The sequence below is a fragment of the Jaculus jaculus genome, chromosome 5, assembly GCF_020740685.1.
Source record: "Jaculus jaculus isolate mJacJac1 chromosome 5, mJacJac1.mat.Y.cur, whole genome shotgun sequence".
Classification (NCBI taxonomy): Eukaryota; Metazoa; Chordata; class Mammalia; order Rodentia; family Dipodidae; genus Jaculus; species Jaculus jaculus.
Genome location: NC_059106.1, coordinates 94,612,633 through 94,631,471, shown reverse-complemented (window position 1 = coordinate 94,631,471; position 18,839 = coordinate 94,612,633). Strand labels below are relative to the sequence as shown.

General features: G+C 38.4%; 1 long non-coding RNA gene across 1 annotated transcript in view; it reads left to right on the top strand.

The window, feature by feature from the left end:
* Window positions 1-7,598, top strand: part of LOC123460640 — a 213,128-nt gene extending 205,530 nt beyond the window's left edge. The window contains exon 4 of the long non-coding RNA XR_006637145.1: window positions 7,169-7,598. This is a non-coding gene — a long non-coding RNA (uncharacterized LOC123460640). The remainder of the gene's footprint in view (window positions 1-7,168) is intronic.
* Window positions 7,599-18,839: the final 11,241 nt, after the last annotated feature.

Here is an 18,839-nt window from a genome sequence, read left to right as displayed (position 1 = left end):
CTTTATAGCTGAATGTATGCCATTGTGTGTATGTACCACACCTTTTCTATCCATTCATCAGTTGATTGACTTCTATTTCTGTGAAGAATTATGCTAAAGCTATTTTGGGATTGAACTAGATCTGTATATTGCTTTTGGTAGAATGCTTATTTTAATGATATTAATTGTTTCAATCCAAAGGCATGGACAATCTTTCCATCTTATGGTATAGTCCTCACTTTCTTCCTTCAGTGTTTTAAAGGTTTAGTTATAGGGGTCTTGAACGTCCTTGGTTAAGGATATTCCAAGTTATTTAATTTAATTTTTGTAGCTGTTGTGAAAGGAACTGTCTCTATGATTTCTTTCTCAGTATGTTTGTTATCAGTATGTAAGAAGACTACTAATTTTGGTATGTTAATTTTGTATCTTGCCAGTTTGCTGAAAATGGTCATCAGCTCTAGAAATGTTTTGGTAGAGTCTTCAGGGTCTCATATATAGAACACATCTTTTAAAAATAAGTATTTTTTTGGCTTCTTCCTTTCTCATTCATATCCCTATTGTCTTATTGCTCTAAGACTTTGAACACTATATTAAATAGAAGTGGATAGACTAAACATCCTTGTCTTGTTCCAGATATTAGTTAAAATGCTTTAAATTTTTCTTCATTTAGTATGATTAAAAAGTTTGTAATATAAAGCTTTTTTTCCTGAAAATGACAGACAGAGAGAGAAAGAGGCAGATATATATATATAGAGGGAGAATGGGCATGCCAGGGCCTCCAGCAAACAAACTCCAGATGCGTGTGCCTCCTTGTGCATCTGGCTAACGTGGGTCCTGGGGAATTGAGCCTTGAACCGGCATCCTTAGGCTTTACAGGTGAGTGCTTAACCGCTAGGCAATCTCTCCAGCTCTGTAATATAAAGCTTTTAAGCTGAGATAGATTCCCTCTATCCCTAGGCTAAGGTGCTTTTTTGTTTTTTTCTATCTGGTTTTACTATTAGTGTAATGTTGGATTAATAAGAGGAATTAGCAATATGTTATAAAATCATTGGGCAAGCTTTGATTTCAGTTCTTTAAAGGTCTGGTAGATTTCTGCAGTTAATCTGTTAGGTAGGTCATATACATCTAACAATTCCTCTATATCTTTTGGATTTCCTCCAGTCGGATGAAACATGTTTTCTTAAGTGTATCCTTATGAAATGATTTTCTTCATTTCACTGATACTTCCTATAATGTCTTCTCTGAAGCCTTTTGAATGAATTTATCTTTCTTTTAAATATAAAGAGTTCTGTCCAATGTCCTCTGTGGAGCTGTTATAGTGGTCATGAATTCCTTTAACCTGCTTTTATCATGAAAGTTTTTCTTCTTCTATTGTATTGCTAGAGATAATATTTCTGGGTATAGTAGTTTGGGTTGGCAGCTGTGGTCTTTCAATTCTTGAAATAGATTATTTCAAGCCCCTCTTGCTTTTAGTTTCCACTGGGGGAAAAATGCTGTTATTATGTTGAGCCTACTCTTATGTATAGCTTGATGTTTCTTTCTTGTGGCTTTTAGTAATCTTTCATAGTTGTATGTAATTAATGTTTTGAGTGTAATGCAACATGAAAAGATTCTTTTTGGTTCCATCTATTTGGTGTTATACCTGAATAGACATGATTTTTCCATATATTTGTAAAATTTTCTTCTCTAATTTTATTGAAAATATTTTCTGCACCATTGGCCTGAAGTTTGGTCTTTTCATGGTGTCCCAAGTAAGTCTCATGTTCCACTCTTACTGTTTTGAAATTTCTCATAGGTTTTGACTTAATGATTTAAGTCCTTTTACTTGTCTTCAAGGCCCAATATTCTGTCTTCCACTTTATCCTTCCTATTGGTGAAACTTTTCATGGAGCTTATATTTGACTCCCCACCCCCTTCATTTCCAGCTTCATATCAGTTTAGTTTCTTTTCGGGAGTTTTATCCTTTATTGAGTTCCACTTTTAAGATCCTGTTTTGACTTGTACATTTTAGTTAGTGCTTTATGTTCTCTTAGACTTCATTTAAGCATGTGTGTCCTCTTTGAGATTATCTAGTGTTTCAATCAGGTATTCAGGCATGTTCTTGTAAATTCTCTTTGTGTATATATAAAACCATGCTTTTGAGTTATTTTTCTGGAGTTTCTTTAAGTCATTCTCCTGGGGGTGCTCTATGATGGTAAGATTGGTATCTCTTGGGGGAGACATAATGCTTTGATTTTGTGTTACCCATTTTGTCTTGAGACTTAATCATCTGGAGATAGTATGATGTCAAGTATCTTGGCACACCTGTGTTAAATGATTATTTGGAATGGTGCTTGGAGTTTCTTTTTCTTCCTTCCATGTTATGTGCTTTGTCAGAGGTATTTGGTACTACTTTGTGGTTGGGTGTGTGAAATAATCTTAGTTTAGCTGAAGCTTTGCCCAAACTCATACATAGAACCCTAGCTCTAATCACAGAAACATCAGCCACCCAGGTACAGGAAGGAAGGGGGCACTATGGTCAAGCTGTGCCAAAACTCGAGTGTAGAATGCTGGCATCAGTTATGGAGGTGCCAGTGGCCTATAAGAAGCTGTGAGATGCTGATGGGAGAAAAGGCATCTTAGTAATACATTGTTCAATGCTTAGAACTGAGAAGCAAGCTTGTAACATAGCATGGTCTCAATATTTATCTTAAAATAGATTAATGTAGGACATATTTCTGTGTGTATTACTGATTATGTAGAGATTGAGGTAGGATCGTGTGCATAGACAGAAAAAGGTGACCATGAGTACATTTAAAGTACTATGAGTGCATAAAGTACTATGAGTACATACTATAGTTCACATAGATTACTAAATAGTGACTTTTAAAAAGACATTCAGTGCTGGAGGGATAGCTTAGCAGTTATGGTGCTCACCTGCAAAGACAAAGGACCTAGGTTTGATTCCCCAGGACCCACATAAGCCAGATCCACAAGGTGGTGCATGTTTCTGGAGTTTGTTTGCAGCAGCTGAAGGCCTTGGCATGCCTATTCTCTCTCTTTCTCTCTCTTAAATAAATAAATAAATAAATAAATAAATGACATTCAAAAAATTATGAAAACAATCTGGACTTGAGTAGTTGTTCATAATCAGTGTATTTCTTTTTATTTTATTTTATTTTTTAAAATTTATTTATTTGAGAGCGACAGACACAGAGAGAAAGACAGATAAAGGGAGAGAGAGAGAGAGAATGGGCACGTCAGGGCTTCCAGCCTCTGCAAACGAACTCCAGACACGTGCACCCCCTTGTGCATCTGGCTAACGTGGGACCTGGGGAACTGAGCCTTGAACCGGAGTCCTTAGGCTTCACAGGCAAGTGCTTAACCACCAAGCCATCTCTCCAGCCCATAATCAGTGTATTTCAATGTCAGAATTATTGGGATGCTTCAAAATTAGGGCTTTTTCTTTTCTTTTTTATATAAAGCAAGTTGTAGTTAGGGAAGATCTCAGAGTTGTGAAGTGTGCAATGTTTCTTTTCTTTTTTGATCATCTGAAGTTTCAAATTGGACTTAGGGGAAGAGTGGTGTGATGCCTTGTCTCAGATTTCTAACCAGTCTTTCCACATGGCTCTTCTAATGGTCTCCTTCCAATGGTGAGATAAGAATTGTCCTTATGACTTCAGAGGGATGAGGTCAGATGGCAATTTACTAACTTTGATTTTGGAAAGCCACTTAACCTTTTTTGCCTTTGTTTTTGTCTTCAAGGACTTTTGTGAAGTTCAAATGAAAAGGGTAAATTTGTTAAAGGAGGTATTTGAATATGCAGCTTTATACTTTCTGTACATTTATGTTGGGCAAACAGGGAGTTACATTTCCTCCCATGTTTCTTCTCATGTCTGCCAGGGCAATAATATCTTATAATGCTAGAGTATAGCCATGATTTCTTTAATCTCTCTGCATGTTGGTATGTTTTGCTTTAGTGATATGTGGTACTATTGCTCTGAATAGAAATCTGTAACTCAGCATGTATTTATTTTATAGGGAGTAGTTCTGGAAATACTTTTTAAACCTTACCTCTCTAATTTAAGATGTTTTTGTTGTTAATCCTGGGTTACAAAGCTTCATTCAGTAGAATAAATTCTTATGGGAAAATAAACTTAGTCATGAGTAAAATGTAAACAACAACAACAACAACAAAACCTAAGTTTCCTGTAAGAGAGGGAATGTCAATGAAAGATTTGCGTGCCACTTGTTAAACTGGGACTGAGAGAGAGAAAGTACCTTCTCTAGATGAACATCTAATTAGTGGCATGGGTTATGTTGCAGAGCAATTTGACAGCAGTTATGAGTGAGCTTTTCTGGCAAGGGCAATGAAAGTGTCACTGCAGAGCGTATATATATATTAGAGAGACAGAGAGAGAGGAGAGAAGATAGAGAATTGGTACCAGGGCCTCAGCCATTGCAATCAAACTCCAGAGGCTTGTGTTACCTAATGGGCATGTGCTACCTTGAGCTTGTCTCACATTTGTGCATCTGGCCAACATGGCTTCTGGAGAGTAGAGCATGGGTCCTTAGGATTTTTAGGCAAGTGCCTCAGCCTCTAAGCCATCTCTTCAGCCCTGAAGAGCTTTTAATAAGGGTGGACACATGGGCAAAGGTTTTCTTTAGAACAACCTTTCTGATTATACTGTGAATAATGGGTAGGAAAAGAAAGGCAAGAGGCAGTGAGACTATTTGGGAAATTGTTGTAATAAAGCTTAGAGAGAGGTTGATGACTCAGACCTGGTCCTGTCATCAGGGATTGGGAAAAGCAGATGGATTTCAGACATATTTTAGAGATTTATTGCCCCCCCCCTACACGATCTTAAGCAACAGATAAGACATTTAGATTTGAGCAATAGAATGACATGGATATTTTTAAGGTAAAAGAGAAGGAGTATATTTTGGAGGAAATATGACAAATAGTGTATGACATCTATCTCAATAAGACAACAAGAGACCAAAAGTCAAAGGAAGAAGACTTCTGTTTGTCTTTGTTTGAAGGCAGCAATAACTAACACTTTACATGCCAAGAAGGAGTAAAATGTAAAAGACATAGACTGGAAAAGTCTTCCAGGATGATCCAGGAAAGAGGAAGAATTATCAAATAGGTTAATGATAGAAGAGGATGAGGCTTAACTTTTCCAGGAATTTCCAGTGTGAGGCTGGAAAAATGGATAAAGACCTAATTTCAGATCAACATAGCCCATGTAAAGCTGCATTCAGTAGCATGTACAACACAATCTCAGTACTCCTATGACAAGATGGAAGGCAGAGACAGGAGAATTTCCAGATGCTCCTGAGCCTATTAGCCTGATGAACACATAAATGAACATCAAAAGACCTTGCTTCCAACAAGGTGGAATGTGAGAATCTCCATACATGTGCCATGATATGAGCATGCCTATTTACACACAGACACACACAGACACACACAGACACACACACACACACACACACACACACACACACACACACACACAAGATCAGAAGATAAAGAAAAGCTCCAATATGTAGTTTCAGGGAGAGGGAGCAATACCAAATGTGGCTGTGAAGAGGAAAACAGCAATATTATTCCTAGTACAGAGTGTTTACTTAGCACTTTGGAAAGTACTGTACTCACAATGCTGACTTTGACACTCAGATTCTTTTATGGAACTTGCCTCTTCTAGTCCCCTTTTCCAGATGAAATGCTCATTTAATTCCCAAGGTCACACAACTAAAAATATCACATTTGAAGATTGGACTGTGTGACTCAGAATGCTGCCCAATGAATATCAGGTACAAGATACTACAATGAGCAAAATTTAAGAAATAGGGAACAAAGATGACCATTTGCATCTTTGAGGACTTATCCTGTAAACTGCAACATTTGGGATCCAAGCTGGCTGCTTTATGAGGGGGTTCTGCCAGTAATAAATTGGTGGGCAGGAGTTGGGAATCTGCTTGTGTGTCCTACATCTGGTAACAACTGTATCCTTCTTGTTGACCTTTCCTCCATCAAGTTTCCAGTGTTCACTGCTCTAGCAGAAGCAGTAACTGCTTCCAGCTGTTTTTGGTCTCTTGGAAATTTACTTCCCACTGTTAATTTCCTTAGCAGAACCAAAACCTCTCAAAACAAGAGTCCTATAAAATCTCCTTATTTGAATAGTCTGAGAATGGGTTATATCTATTGCCATTGCCCTTTAGGATGCAATCAGCACCTCAGGAGTGAGGGGGAGACTAGGTCTAGAGGACTTAACTGGTAGCAAGATCCACACACTCCATTGCCACAGCTAATTATGAAAGCTGTAACCCTCACATTGTTGGCACTTCTGATTTATGAAGTCCATTCACTTGTATAAGTTTATTTGAGTGAAAAACATTAACAAATAAAATAATATGCTCCATTATTTACATTTTACACAAACTGATTCAAGCTTAGAAAAGTTGATGTGCTAAGGTCTCTTAGGTGATGAGGCTGAGCTCCAAACTGAGGCCTCTTGAGAGCAACATCAGTATTCTTTGGACTCACCTGCTTCCCATTAGTTAGTGAGATGACAGAGTGGCTTTCTGCAAGGCCTTCTGCAGTGGGCAAGCAAAGGACATCTCAATCTTGTCAGAAATCCCAAAGGAGTTAGTGCATTATTCACACAGCTAGATTCACGTGCAACAAAACCTCCCTCTGTCTCTCCTGGGACTTGTCTCACTGTACATATGTGGGTTGAAGGACATTAAGAAAGCATGTAAACTTCACAAGTAGTATTGGTATAGAATATTGATATAGATCCTGATATAAGGTCCCCAAGGGCTGAAAATAACTGCACCAAATATATATATCAAAACAAACCCAAAAATAATCTCACATCATTAAGAGATCATGATGATTGAACTTATTCCTTAGGTCTAAAGCTTTTTCAACATAGTTATTTCCTATGGAAACTTGGCTTGTTTCTCAAGATTAATAGTATATTTGGCTTCCATTGGAATCTTTTGAAGGCCCACCCTGTACCAGATGTCTCACGTGCATCATTGTACCTTCATTTCTGTGCAGCTCAGACAAAACAAGTGAGATGTCCTTATTCATTGCCCTGGGCTGGTGAGTGGGAGGGTAGAAGTCAAATACTGATTCTGCTATTCTGGGTTAGGGCTTATTTTCTACGATTCACCTTGTTTCTTCCCTTTTCCTTAGCTATGCCTTTTGGAAGCTGAAAGGGGAATCAAGTCCCTGAAGTGAGCCTGCTGCTGTATCTCAGAACATGTGGAAGGGGTTTTACCTGATGGGCGTCTATGGAAAGCCAAAGCATGGAGATTTTTCTTGTCAAAACCAAACCTTCCTCTCATCTCTCCCTATATAGATGATCAACAAGAAAAGATGAGGCCTGCGTTTGTTTTTTTTTTTATTATGAAGCAACAGGCCTATGAAATGTTCCTGAGAGAAGCTGTGCTCTGGGCCGGGGATGTGGCCCAAGCAGACACATTTCCAAGCATAGTTCTGACTGTGAGGAGATTACAGATTGGTCATTTAAAAATTTATTGTGGGGCTGGAGAGATTGTTTAGTGGTTAAGGAGCTTGCCTATAAAGCCTAACAACCCAAGTTCAATTCCCCAGTATCCATGTAAAGCCAGATGCACAAAGTAGCACATGCATCTAGAGACTGTTTCCAGTGGCTGGAGCCCCGGGCATGCCCATCCTCTGTTTTCCTTCTATCACTCTCTACTTGCAAATACTTAAATAAAAATTAAAAATAAAAAGCTTATTGTGGGCTGGAGGTATTGTTTCGTGGTTAAGGTGCTTGCCTGAGAAGTTTAAGGACTCATGTTTGACTCTCCAGGTCCCACATAATCCAGATGCACAAAGTGATACAAATGCACCATGTCACACATGCACACAAGGGGTGTATGTCTCTGGAGTTTGTTTGCAGTGGCTAGAGGTCCTGGTGTGCCAATTTTCTCTCTCTCTCTCTCTCTCTCTCTCTCTCTCTCTCTCTCTCTCTCTTTCTCTCTTTCTCTCTCTCTCTTTCTCTTTCTGTTAGTCTCTCACTCTAACATAAAAAGGCAATCTGTTGGGCTTGGGCTTTCCTGAAAAAAAAAAATTGTTGAGGCTGAGAGATGTCTTAGCAGTTAAGGTGCTTGCCTGCAAACCCTAACCACCTGGGTGACCTAGGTTTGATTCCCCAGTGCCCACATAAAACCAGATGCACCAAGTGACTCATGTCTCTGGAGCTCATTGCAGTAGCTGGAGGACCTAATGTGCCTATTGTCTCTGCATGTCTCTCTTCTCTCTATTTGCAAATAAATAAATAAAGTTTTGAAAAGCAACTTATTGTTTCCCAAATGACAAGAATAGCATGCCAGCCTCAGGCTGAGTGTCCTGTATAACTAATAGTTTTTCCATATTTTTCTTCTTGACAAGAGGCTCCAGTATTACTGTGTGAAAATGAGTCCTGAACCAGGTGCGGCAATGAGTATAGTTGTGGAAAAAGGACCCGCAGGTCAGCTGTATTTCAAGTTTTCCATTTTGACCCAGACTTACTCTCTTGTTCTGTAATCTGCTTCAGATTTTCTGCCTTATGCCCTGAACTACAGATGCTCCAAATTTCTCAAATTATTTGAATATACCATACTTTTTATACATCTGTGGGTATTCCTGCAGTGAACTTCCAAAATTATTCATTTGAAGAATGTTTACCTTTTTGTCAGTGCCTAATTCAAAGATCTTTTTTGCCTTTGGAGGCTTTAGTTCAAATCTATTTCAAATTGACTGCTGTGGAAGTGATCATCTTGAATAGATGGTTTATCATAGCATGTATGGCAGGTACATTCCTAAAACCCTGACATCTCCTCCTATTCCAAAGCAAACACTCAGTGAAATTCATTCCTAGAAAGATTCCATGGTTTAATGGTTACAACTCAGGAATCTGAAATTCATTCCTGAATTTTTGTTCTCCAAATGGGTCAATTCTAGATTTTGATCATTCTCTGATCTTCACAAAGTATTACAGGCCATGGTTACTCAATGATAATTTATATCTTTGCTCTCAGATCGAACCAAGGTTTGGCTGGATGCCCAACACTGTAGTGGACATAAATTAACATTAGAGCAATTCACAGTCTGTCGGGTCTTATTGCTTAATGAATTTGTCAAAAATCATATTACTCTGAAAATTATGGCAAGTGGAGTTCATGGGGCTTATGTCTTTAAGAGAGAGATTGTTTTACTTTACCCAAGCAAAACTGCCCAACCACTTTCCTCTTTTTAATGCACACACCAGAATCTCTGGGCACTTTTGTTTATTTATCAAATCTCTGTTGACCTTCACTTTGCATTAAAGCTACTAGGGATGACCTTAGCCAGTTTGCAAATCCCCAACCCCAATCCACCTGCTGTCAGAGCCAAATAGGATTTAGGAGTCTATCTCATACTACTGATTTTATGCTAATTTGATGTCATTTGTTTATAGCTTATGCTTACTCAAGACTTCACTACTCAGTTTTCATTAGAGGAAAAGCCTTGTCCTTTATAATGAGGGTGCCACAGTGAACCCCCTTATTTCTATCTCACTTTCTGCCTAAACTTACTTTCTTCTCTTTTCTTCTTTCTTCATCTGTTCGAGGCTTGAATATCTCCCAGTCTTTTGTTTCCCTCTGTTTATTAAGGTGCACATTTTCTTTAAGGGATTCTACTTCGTGATGTGAAATGATTTGTTTCTTTCTTCTGACCATTATGTCCCTCATTTGTAAAACAGAATTAATAAGATCTAGCTAACAGAACATGTATGAGGATTCCTCATACCTATTTTCCATCTACTTATCACTCCACTTATCCATCCATTCATCCCAATACCCATTCAATCACTTTGTAAGTATTGTTGAAATACTTAAAAAGTATCATGTCCCAATACTTGGCATTTAGGATAGATAGTAAAACTGTAGATCCAGCTATAAAAGACCTTGGGTGTCTGTTAGAATGGAAAAATTAAAATAAAACTGAAAATTAATATAGAGTTGTAGTTATTGAGAAAAACATGATCTGACCATAAGACAGTCTTTTCAATAATTTTCATGGCTTCTAGCAGTGCCTGGATGGCTACTGCATTTCTGCTGTTGGAGGATTAATTGCCTTTGGGTTTGAGGTACAATGATGATAGAGCTGCTGGTGGGAGTGGCAGCATGGACAGATGCATTTCTGGTTAGTCTTGCCTCTGTCAGTTTGTCTTCTCTTTCCTTTCAGAGTCTTCTATGTCTTTCTCTGTGTTGGTAATGCAGAGGCTTGAACCCACAGCCTTGCATACACTGGGAAAGCACACTACTAACTTATGCTATGAGCTCTAACCTCAGTCTCAGCTAGATCGTTTCATCACATGTTTAACTGTGAAAAATTACTCAGTAACACCTGAACATATGGAAGAGCTGTGGCTGGGTTGCAAACTGGTAGGTAGCTACCCTGAGGAGGGGCAGATGCCCTAGGGCAGCTCCCTGGCTCATCCTATGATCGGTGGCGTGGTGGCCAAATGGAAGCAGGCCAGACACCTAACAGTTAACTGTGATTTTTTTCCCCTCCATTTCATTTCAATCTCTTTGTTCAATGCAACTGAAGAGCTAATGGCTGGCGAATTTATGATGACCCATTGTCTGGCTTGTGGAACAAACTGATTCTTTCCCTTTCTATGTTCTGACTCCCCTCTTTGTCTGCAATTTTATTTTACAATTCTTTTTGTACACATCCAACACATGCTGAGGTTATTGAAAAGCACAAATTACACAGAATTCAATTTGCATATCTATGGAGGGTCCATTCCCAGAGTCCTCAGTAGGCAAAGTGCCCATTGACTCTTACCTCCTTTCCTTTGCTCCTCCTTGGCATGGAAACTGGCAGGCTGCCCCTTGCTGCTCCTGGCAGACCTAGCAAATGGCTCTCAGGAGTGGGTTCAGCAATCCTGCAGCAGAGGACAGTGGGATGGACTTTTGCAAGGTTCCAGCAAAGTCACTTACTGTGTCTGAGTGGGCAGGGTTAGAAAAGAAAGGCCAAATAGCAGCTGCATGGGGCCAATTTAGAGAAGTACAAAAAGCAGAACTGACAGCCTTCAGTGCGAATCCTCATTGCCAGCTTCTTGATTTTTCTCTTTTTGATTAAATTTCTTATTTTGAGATATTCACATGCAGTTATAAGTAGCCAAATAGAGATCCAGGTATGTAGTGCATGCCTGAAAACTAGTACTTGGGAGGATGAAGTGGGGGAGAAAGATCATGAGTTCAAAACCAGCCTGGACTATACAGTGATTTCAAGGCCAACCTAAACTACATAGTGACATTATGAGAGAGACACAGAGAGAGAGAAAGAAAGAGAGGGATGGTGAGAGAGAAAGACCTTGTGGACCATCCATCCATTAATCCATTCTGTCATTCATTCTTGTTTTCTCTCATACTTATTTAATAATCTAGCTAAGTCCCACTTTCTCATCGTAAAATGAGAGAAATAATAGTACATACTATCTATGACTGCATAAAAAGCATATAAAATAATATCTGAAAGACAACCTAGCATAGTACTTTACCCAGCCTGCCTTCCATGGACAAACATTTCCATTAGAAATAGTTATATGGTCATGGCAAAGTCATGCTAATGAATTAAGGAAGATATTACTGAAGAGTTTAGTACTATGATCATAGTCTTATCATGAAAACTAGAATATTTCAAAGTTTAGAATATAATAGATTAAATTTTACTAGATTAAAAATAAGATAAACATAAAATAAATTAAAACAATCTCTGACATTAACACCCAGCTAAACATATTGCTATGTTTTATATAACATATAACACACACACACACACACACACACACAGAGAGAGAGAGAGAGAGAGAGAGAGAGAGAGAGAGAGAGAGAGAGAGAGAGAAAGCAAAGAAAATAGGATCATACTTCTTGTGGTTGTTAATCTTTTCAACTTGACAGAAATATCACCATTTATGCTAGTCAACTTCTCATTGCTGGGATAAAATACCTGAACAACTTGAAGAAACAAAGAGTCAATTTCTGCTTATAGTTCCAGAGGGTTCCATTAAGGCAGGGAAAGTATGGTGGGTACAGGAACCTGGATCCCATCATCACATCAGCAGGGAAGACATAGAGAGAGTGATGAATGTTTCTGCTCAGCCAGATCTCACCTTTTGCTACAATAAAGGGCCCCATCCCATTAATCTATGCTCACAGTTCATATGGGTCTTCCAACTTTAACTAACCTAATGAAGATCGTCTCTCATAACAATGCACAGAAGCTAACCTAATCTACAACCCCCCTCACAGGTGATTCTTTAGCTTGCCAAATTGACAATCAATATCAACCATCATACCATGGAAATAAATCTATAGGCACATCTATGAGGAATTTTCTAGATTAGTTTATTTGACATGGGAAAAGCCACCCTAAATATGCTGGTGTCATTCCATGGGCTGAGTGTCCCTGACTCTGTAAGAACGGAAGCCAAGCATGAATGTTTATGCCTGCCTGCTGCCTCACAGTGCACTAAATGTGACCAGCTGCCTCAAGCCCCTGCTCCGTGTTTTCTCTGCCATGATAGACTGTGACATCAAGCTGTAAACTAAACTAAACCCTTTCTCCTTTAAATTATTTCTTGTCAGGTATTTGGTCACATCAATATAAATGTACTAATAAACTCCTTAGTCTCTTTTGTAGCAATTATAAAAATATAGAAGCACCTTATTTTAGAACTTTATCTTGTGGTACTATGAGTACCACATTTTCATTAATTTTTATGATGCTCAACATTTGCTGTTGCAAAACCTTTCCTTTCTGTTTGGTATCATGGCTCAGGCCTTTAATCCCAGCACTTGGGAGGCAAAGGTAGTAGGAGTGCTGTGAGCTTGAGGCCACCTGAGACTACATAGTGAATTCTAGGTCAGTCTAGGCTAGAGTGAGACCCTACCTTAAAAAAAAAAAAAAAAGATTTTTCTCTGCATTGGTCTCCTTCCCCTTTGTGCTGGTATCCGGTTCACAGGAAAACATCACCCTTGCTTGTTTCGCCAATTGTCCTTAGTTTCAGTTGGGCCCCTTTTGAGGTATGTTGGGGTAGCTCTCTTCTTAGGATCTGCATCTATCTGGAAAAGAGAAGCAGATTCTCGAACGGAGAGTAAGTTAGCACCCATTTTCATCAACAAGGAGGGTCCAATTGGAGGGGGTAGATCACAGATGAGCCTAAACAATGGTACCAAACTGCCTGTATTTACTGAAAAGAAAACTAATAAATTAAGAAAAATAAAGAAATGACAAATACAAAAAAAAAAGAAAAAAAATCTTTGCTCTCTGTTTCTATCTTCTACCAAACCAGATATCTAGAGACATAGAAGCTCCCAAGACCTCTTCACTAAAGCAGATCTAAAATGAACCCAACATGGCTCAGGGAAATTTTGCAGAAGAGAGTGTGGAAAGAATGTCAGAGTCACACATTGGTTCATGATACACAGAGACATTGCCTCCTACTCATAACTGATGGCTGACCCCACAATGCATAACTCATATTCCATAACAAGGAAGGTACCTGTGGAGGGGGGTGGTCAGGGAGGAGGCTAACAATGGTACCAACCTGACTGAGTACAAAACTAATAAAAAAAGAATTACTAAAAAATTAAAAACATTTGCTTTTTGTTCTCATTTTCTCTCATCTCTTTCTCTTGCATGTACCTCTACTCTTCTTCCTTTTTTTCTAATTATACAAATATATGTATTAAACAATATCATAAACATATATTTGCCCTTGTCTGTTATCATTATCTCAGGGGTCATTTCTAAATTGGATGTTTATGATGTAAAGGCTCTGTACATTGTACAGTTTTTAGTACATCATGAGCAATATTATTACCACATACTATAGATCAATGATTCCTACATCAGTATAACCAATTTTGTGTAGTGGGGTAGTTATTAATATTATATGTAGCTTTTATCTATGGATATTTTTATTAAAAGGGGTGGCAATTTGAACATAAAATGTCCTTCATAGGTGTTTTAATACTTAATTCACACCTGTTGGTGCTGTTCAGGAAGGTTGAGAAACTTCTAGGAAGTGAAGCCTTGCTTAGGAAAGTGGGTAACTGGGGGTGGACCTTGAGACTTAGTGTAGCCCTACCTTATGGCAGTTAAAGGGTTTAAATCAGGTTAGATTTTGAACACAAGTCTTCTATCCCCAGGACCACATATTTGTTGTTTTCATCATATGCTTTCTTTGGTGAGTTTAAGATGACTCAAAATAATTTATGAATTTGGATCTTCAAAGCTAAAGACAGGAAATAGCAGTAGATGAATAATATGTCCTATTCCTCTGTTTCCTATCTGATGGTATGATGACGAGACACTGGCTTCCTCTTTCTATGCTTTTCTCAGCATGATGGACTCTACCCTCTGCAACTGTAACATGAATTAACACTTTAATTTCCCTAAGGTGCTTTGGGTCAGGTATTTTGTCCCAGTAGCAAAACATTAATTGCTACACAAAGACCTAGAACATACCCTTAGTACCTTAATGCTAAATATGCTAATGTAAGGTGCTTCCTGGGGAATTTTGGATGCACAATGTGTTGAACCACTTGTTGAAAGAAAGACAAAGTAATATTCCAACAGTATTTTCAAGAGTAATGAGGACTGAAAGAATTAGTTGTGAGACATTGTACTTCCCCACATGCTCATATTTTAGGATCATGGAGGTCTGAAAGATCTTCATCTACACTGAGCAAGTTCTGAATGCCATCATCTTGGTAGTCACCACATACCAGGCAGGAATGTGCTCCCTGTTACAGGTGAGACCACTGGGACTCATGGAGTTCACTCTTTTTCCAAGGCCAGCACAGCCTGGTTTTGAACAAAAGTCTTCAATCTCCAGGACCACATATGTGTCGTTTTAACCATAGACTTTCTTTGGTGATGGTGCAACATAATGTTATGAATATGGATCCTCAAATCCAAATGCAGGAAATCACAGTAGATAAACTTCAAAGCACCAATAAGTAATATTTAAAACAATGTTCACATGGTATACTAGGATTAGTGGAGAGAGGGAAGAATGTTAAAATACATATTATTCATGTAAAATTATTTTTTTGAAACAAGATCCCAATATATAGCTCAGGTTAACTTTGAACTTCATCCTCCTGTTTCTGTATCCCACATGCTAGGATTCAAGGCCTATTCCATTATACCTGGCCTTTGTAAAAATGCCTATTTCTTTAACCTACACTAGGTCAATTGAAATACTTAAACACCCTAGTGTTTCTAATGCACAGCAAGGTTTGAGAATGAGTGTTAAAGTTTTCATTAAATGTAGATTTAATAAATATTGGTAGGGTAATACGTCTGAAAAGACAGAGAAATCTTAATGTGAAACTATTTTACATTGACCAAGGGCAAACACTCCCACTGTTGAAGTTTATCTTAAGCAGCTCAGCTTAAAGTTATTTAAGACTTGCAGAGCCACAGAAAAGACTAACCATCTTCGCAGGGATACCAGATGAAGCTGAAATACTATTTACTTGGCCTGGAATAGAGAAGGCTTAGAGAGATGGAAGAGTTGCTGAGGTTTGGTTCTTCCCTTGTAGGCTCTGACAGCACAGTTGGACATCCCAGGGCTGGAAATCTCATGGTCTGTTTAGTTGAGTAGCAGAAGATCACCTGAGAGAGCCCTGTGGAGGGATCTCTTCTCACGGGAAGAAGTTGGTTTCACTGCTGCAGGAAGCTATAGACACCAACTGTCAGGCTGTATGCCTTTCTCAGGTAACTTGATAATGCAAGCAAAGGGTCCTTAATAAGGACACCTCCTGGATAGTGTACCACTTTGTTCACCACGTTCTTCCTTATTAGTGATAATATGAGACAATAGAAAGACCTGGAATTTGGTGTTATAGAAACTAAGTTTAGTCCTATGTTTGCAATAATGATGTGGATAATGTCTCTAATGGGAGTCTTTGGGGATGCTTTTTATCCTAAGATTGCTCAGAGGTCCCCAATAAAAATGATATAAAGAACTGTACAATGATAGCACTTAATACAGTTCATATATCAGATTTAAATCTGTATTTCAATACCTACGTTAAGAAGTAAGAAAAATATTGTTTATCAACCTAAATTCAACCTAATATATTCATTTGAGGTGACTAGAGGCCCTAGTGCATCCATTCTCTATCAAATAAATAAATAAAATATATAAAAAGAAAATACATATCATGACTTATGGGAGACGGAGAATGAAGAAGGATGGCAGATGCATATAAGCTGTTTGATGTGCATCTGAGGTTGAACTTATGATGTATCATCTTAAATGTATTTATGGAGTTCATACTCCACTAGTTCCTGGTGATATAGCCTAGAAAACATAATTATTGCCACTGCCATGACTACCATGTCTTGCCTACAGACTTTGACGTTCCCTCTTATGGCTGAGGCTTTGGTACCCTTTTTTTTACCCTCACTTTTTCTCCTAAATTCTGGGCCAATAAAAGTAGTGCCAGTGTGTAGTTCAGACAACCTACCTTTGCTCCCTTGTCCCTTATCTGCTTCTTCGTGACAATTTCCTATATATTCACAATGTACCAGAGTGTGTGCTATGTGCTTTGAATGGACCACGTAAAGTAATCTTAGTGACAATGTCTTGATAATTATTGTCTTCAAGGCAGCCTGTTATGGTCAATAAATATCTGAGGGCATTTTCAAACCTGTGTCTCTGGATACCAAATCCCAGATCACTCTCACCATGACATAATAACTGCCTCCAGTCAGTGTGCATATATGGGTACTGTTGACAAGATCAATAGAAGTTGGAACAGAGTTTGGCAACTCTAATTTTTTTTGGCAACTCTATTTTAAGAAAGTCAATACCTTCTGCAATAAGCATTACACATACAGCTTATGTGACATGAAATTATTTGCTTTGCAGGCAAAATATAAAATGGCTATGGCATTAGTTACTTCCAGAAACTGCTTATGAAAGAAAGGCTAATTTTTATTTTCAGATTACAGTTTCAAGGGGAAGTCTATCATGGCAGGGGAAACCGAGCAGACTTGGTGGACTCACATCATCAAATCTACAGGGAGGAAGTAGAGAGGGTGAGCACACAGCAGTGTTGGACTGTAACACCTCAAGGCCACCCCCCCAGTAACATACATTCCCCAGATAGGCTCAACCTTTCCAAGGATCCACAACCTTAAACAGCAGTGCCACTACCTGGGAACTAAGTATGCACACACATGAATCTAAGGGCGACATTCTATATTCAAACAACCAGTTATTTCTGTGCTGTCAGCTCTAATAGCCTCTAGTTAGAAATATTAAATGTAAGTCTTTACTGTTTGACTTATTTCATGTCTGATGTTAGATATTTTACTTATTTTTGTCTGGGTAATATAAGGACTTGGAACATAGCATCATTCTGAGTATATGTGTTCCATGTGTTTTTTTTAAGTTTTTATTTATTTATTTATTTATTTATTTATTTATTTATTTATTTATTTATTTGAGAGCGACAGACACGGAGAGAAAGACAGATAGAGGGAGAGAGAGAGAATGGGCGCGCCAGGGCTTACAGCCTCTGCAAACGAACTCCAGACACGTGCGCCCCCTTGTGCATCTGGCTAACATGGAACCTGGGGAACTGAGCCTCAAACCGGAGTCCTTAGGCTTCACAGGCAAGCAGTTAACCGCTAAGCCATCTCTCCAGCCCCCATGTGTTTTTATTTTATAATTTTTATTAGTCTGAAAAGAATTAGGTTTAATTATGACAATTTTCAAATAATTTATTTGTATTTATCTTCTCCCTCTTCACCCTTCCTCCCCCTGTGTCCTAGCCCCATCATAGTCTTCTCTCTGCTCTTATGCCCCATGCTTACTTTTGTCCACCCTCTTCTTTGTCATCACCTCCTTTCCCTATAGAAATCTCCTGACTAGTTTCATACCCTGCACCACTCTCTTTATTTATATACATACACTAAATCTTAGAGTCCAGTTAGAGAGAAAAGGTGAATTTTTGACTTTCTAGGCCTGGGTTACCTCACTTAGTATAATATTTGCCAGTTTCACCTGTTTTCTTGTGTTTCATAATTTAAGTGTTTTATAGCTGAATATGGCTGAAGAGATTGCTTAGTGGTTAAGGTACTTGCCTGCAAAGAAGCCAAAGGACCTGATTTTATTCTCCAGTACCCACATAAGTCAGATATACAAGGTGGTATATGCATCTGGAGTACATTTGCAGTAGCTGGAGAGAGGCTCTGGCATGCTCAATCTCTCTCTCCCTCTCTCTGCCTCTTCTTCTCTCCCTCTAGCTCTCTCCCTGTCTCTCTCAAATATATAAATAAAATATTTTATAACTGAATAAAATTTCATCATGTGCATGAACCACATTTTACCTATCCAGTCATGAGTTGATGGACTTCTCAGCTGATTTCCTAGCTATCATTATTATAACAGCAACAGACATGGATGTGAAACCTCTGTTGTAGGAGAGTGTTTTGCATATATATCCATTGATGGTATAGCTGGGTCATATTGTACTTTGATTTTTAGGATACACAGGATAAAACTCACTTAGTCATGATCAGTGGTCTTGTTAATGTGTTCTTCAATTTTATTTGTAAATATTTTCTCAAAAAATTTTACATCTATATTGTGTCTTTTTCTGCTTTTGGTATCAGAACTATACTGGCTTTGTAGCATATATTTGGAAGTGTTTCTTTTCTATTTTGTGGCACAGTTTGAAAAACCTTGGTAGTAGATCCTCATTAAAAGTTTGATAAAATTCAGCAGTAAATCTTTCTGGTGCTGGGCTTTTCCTTGTGGGGAGAGTTTTGGTTTCTGCTT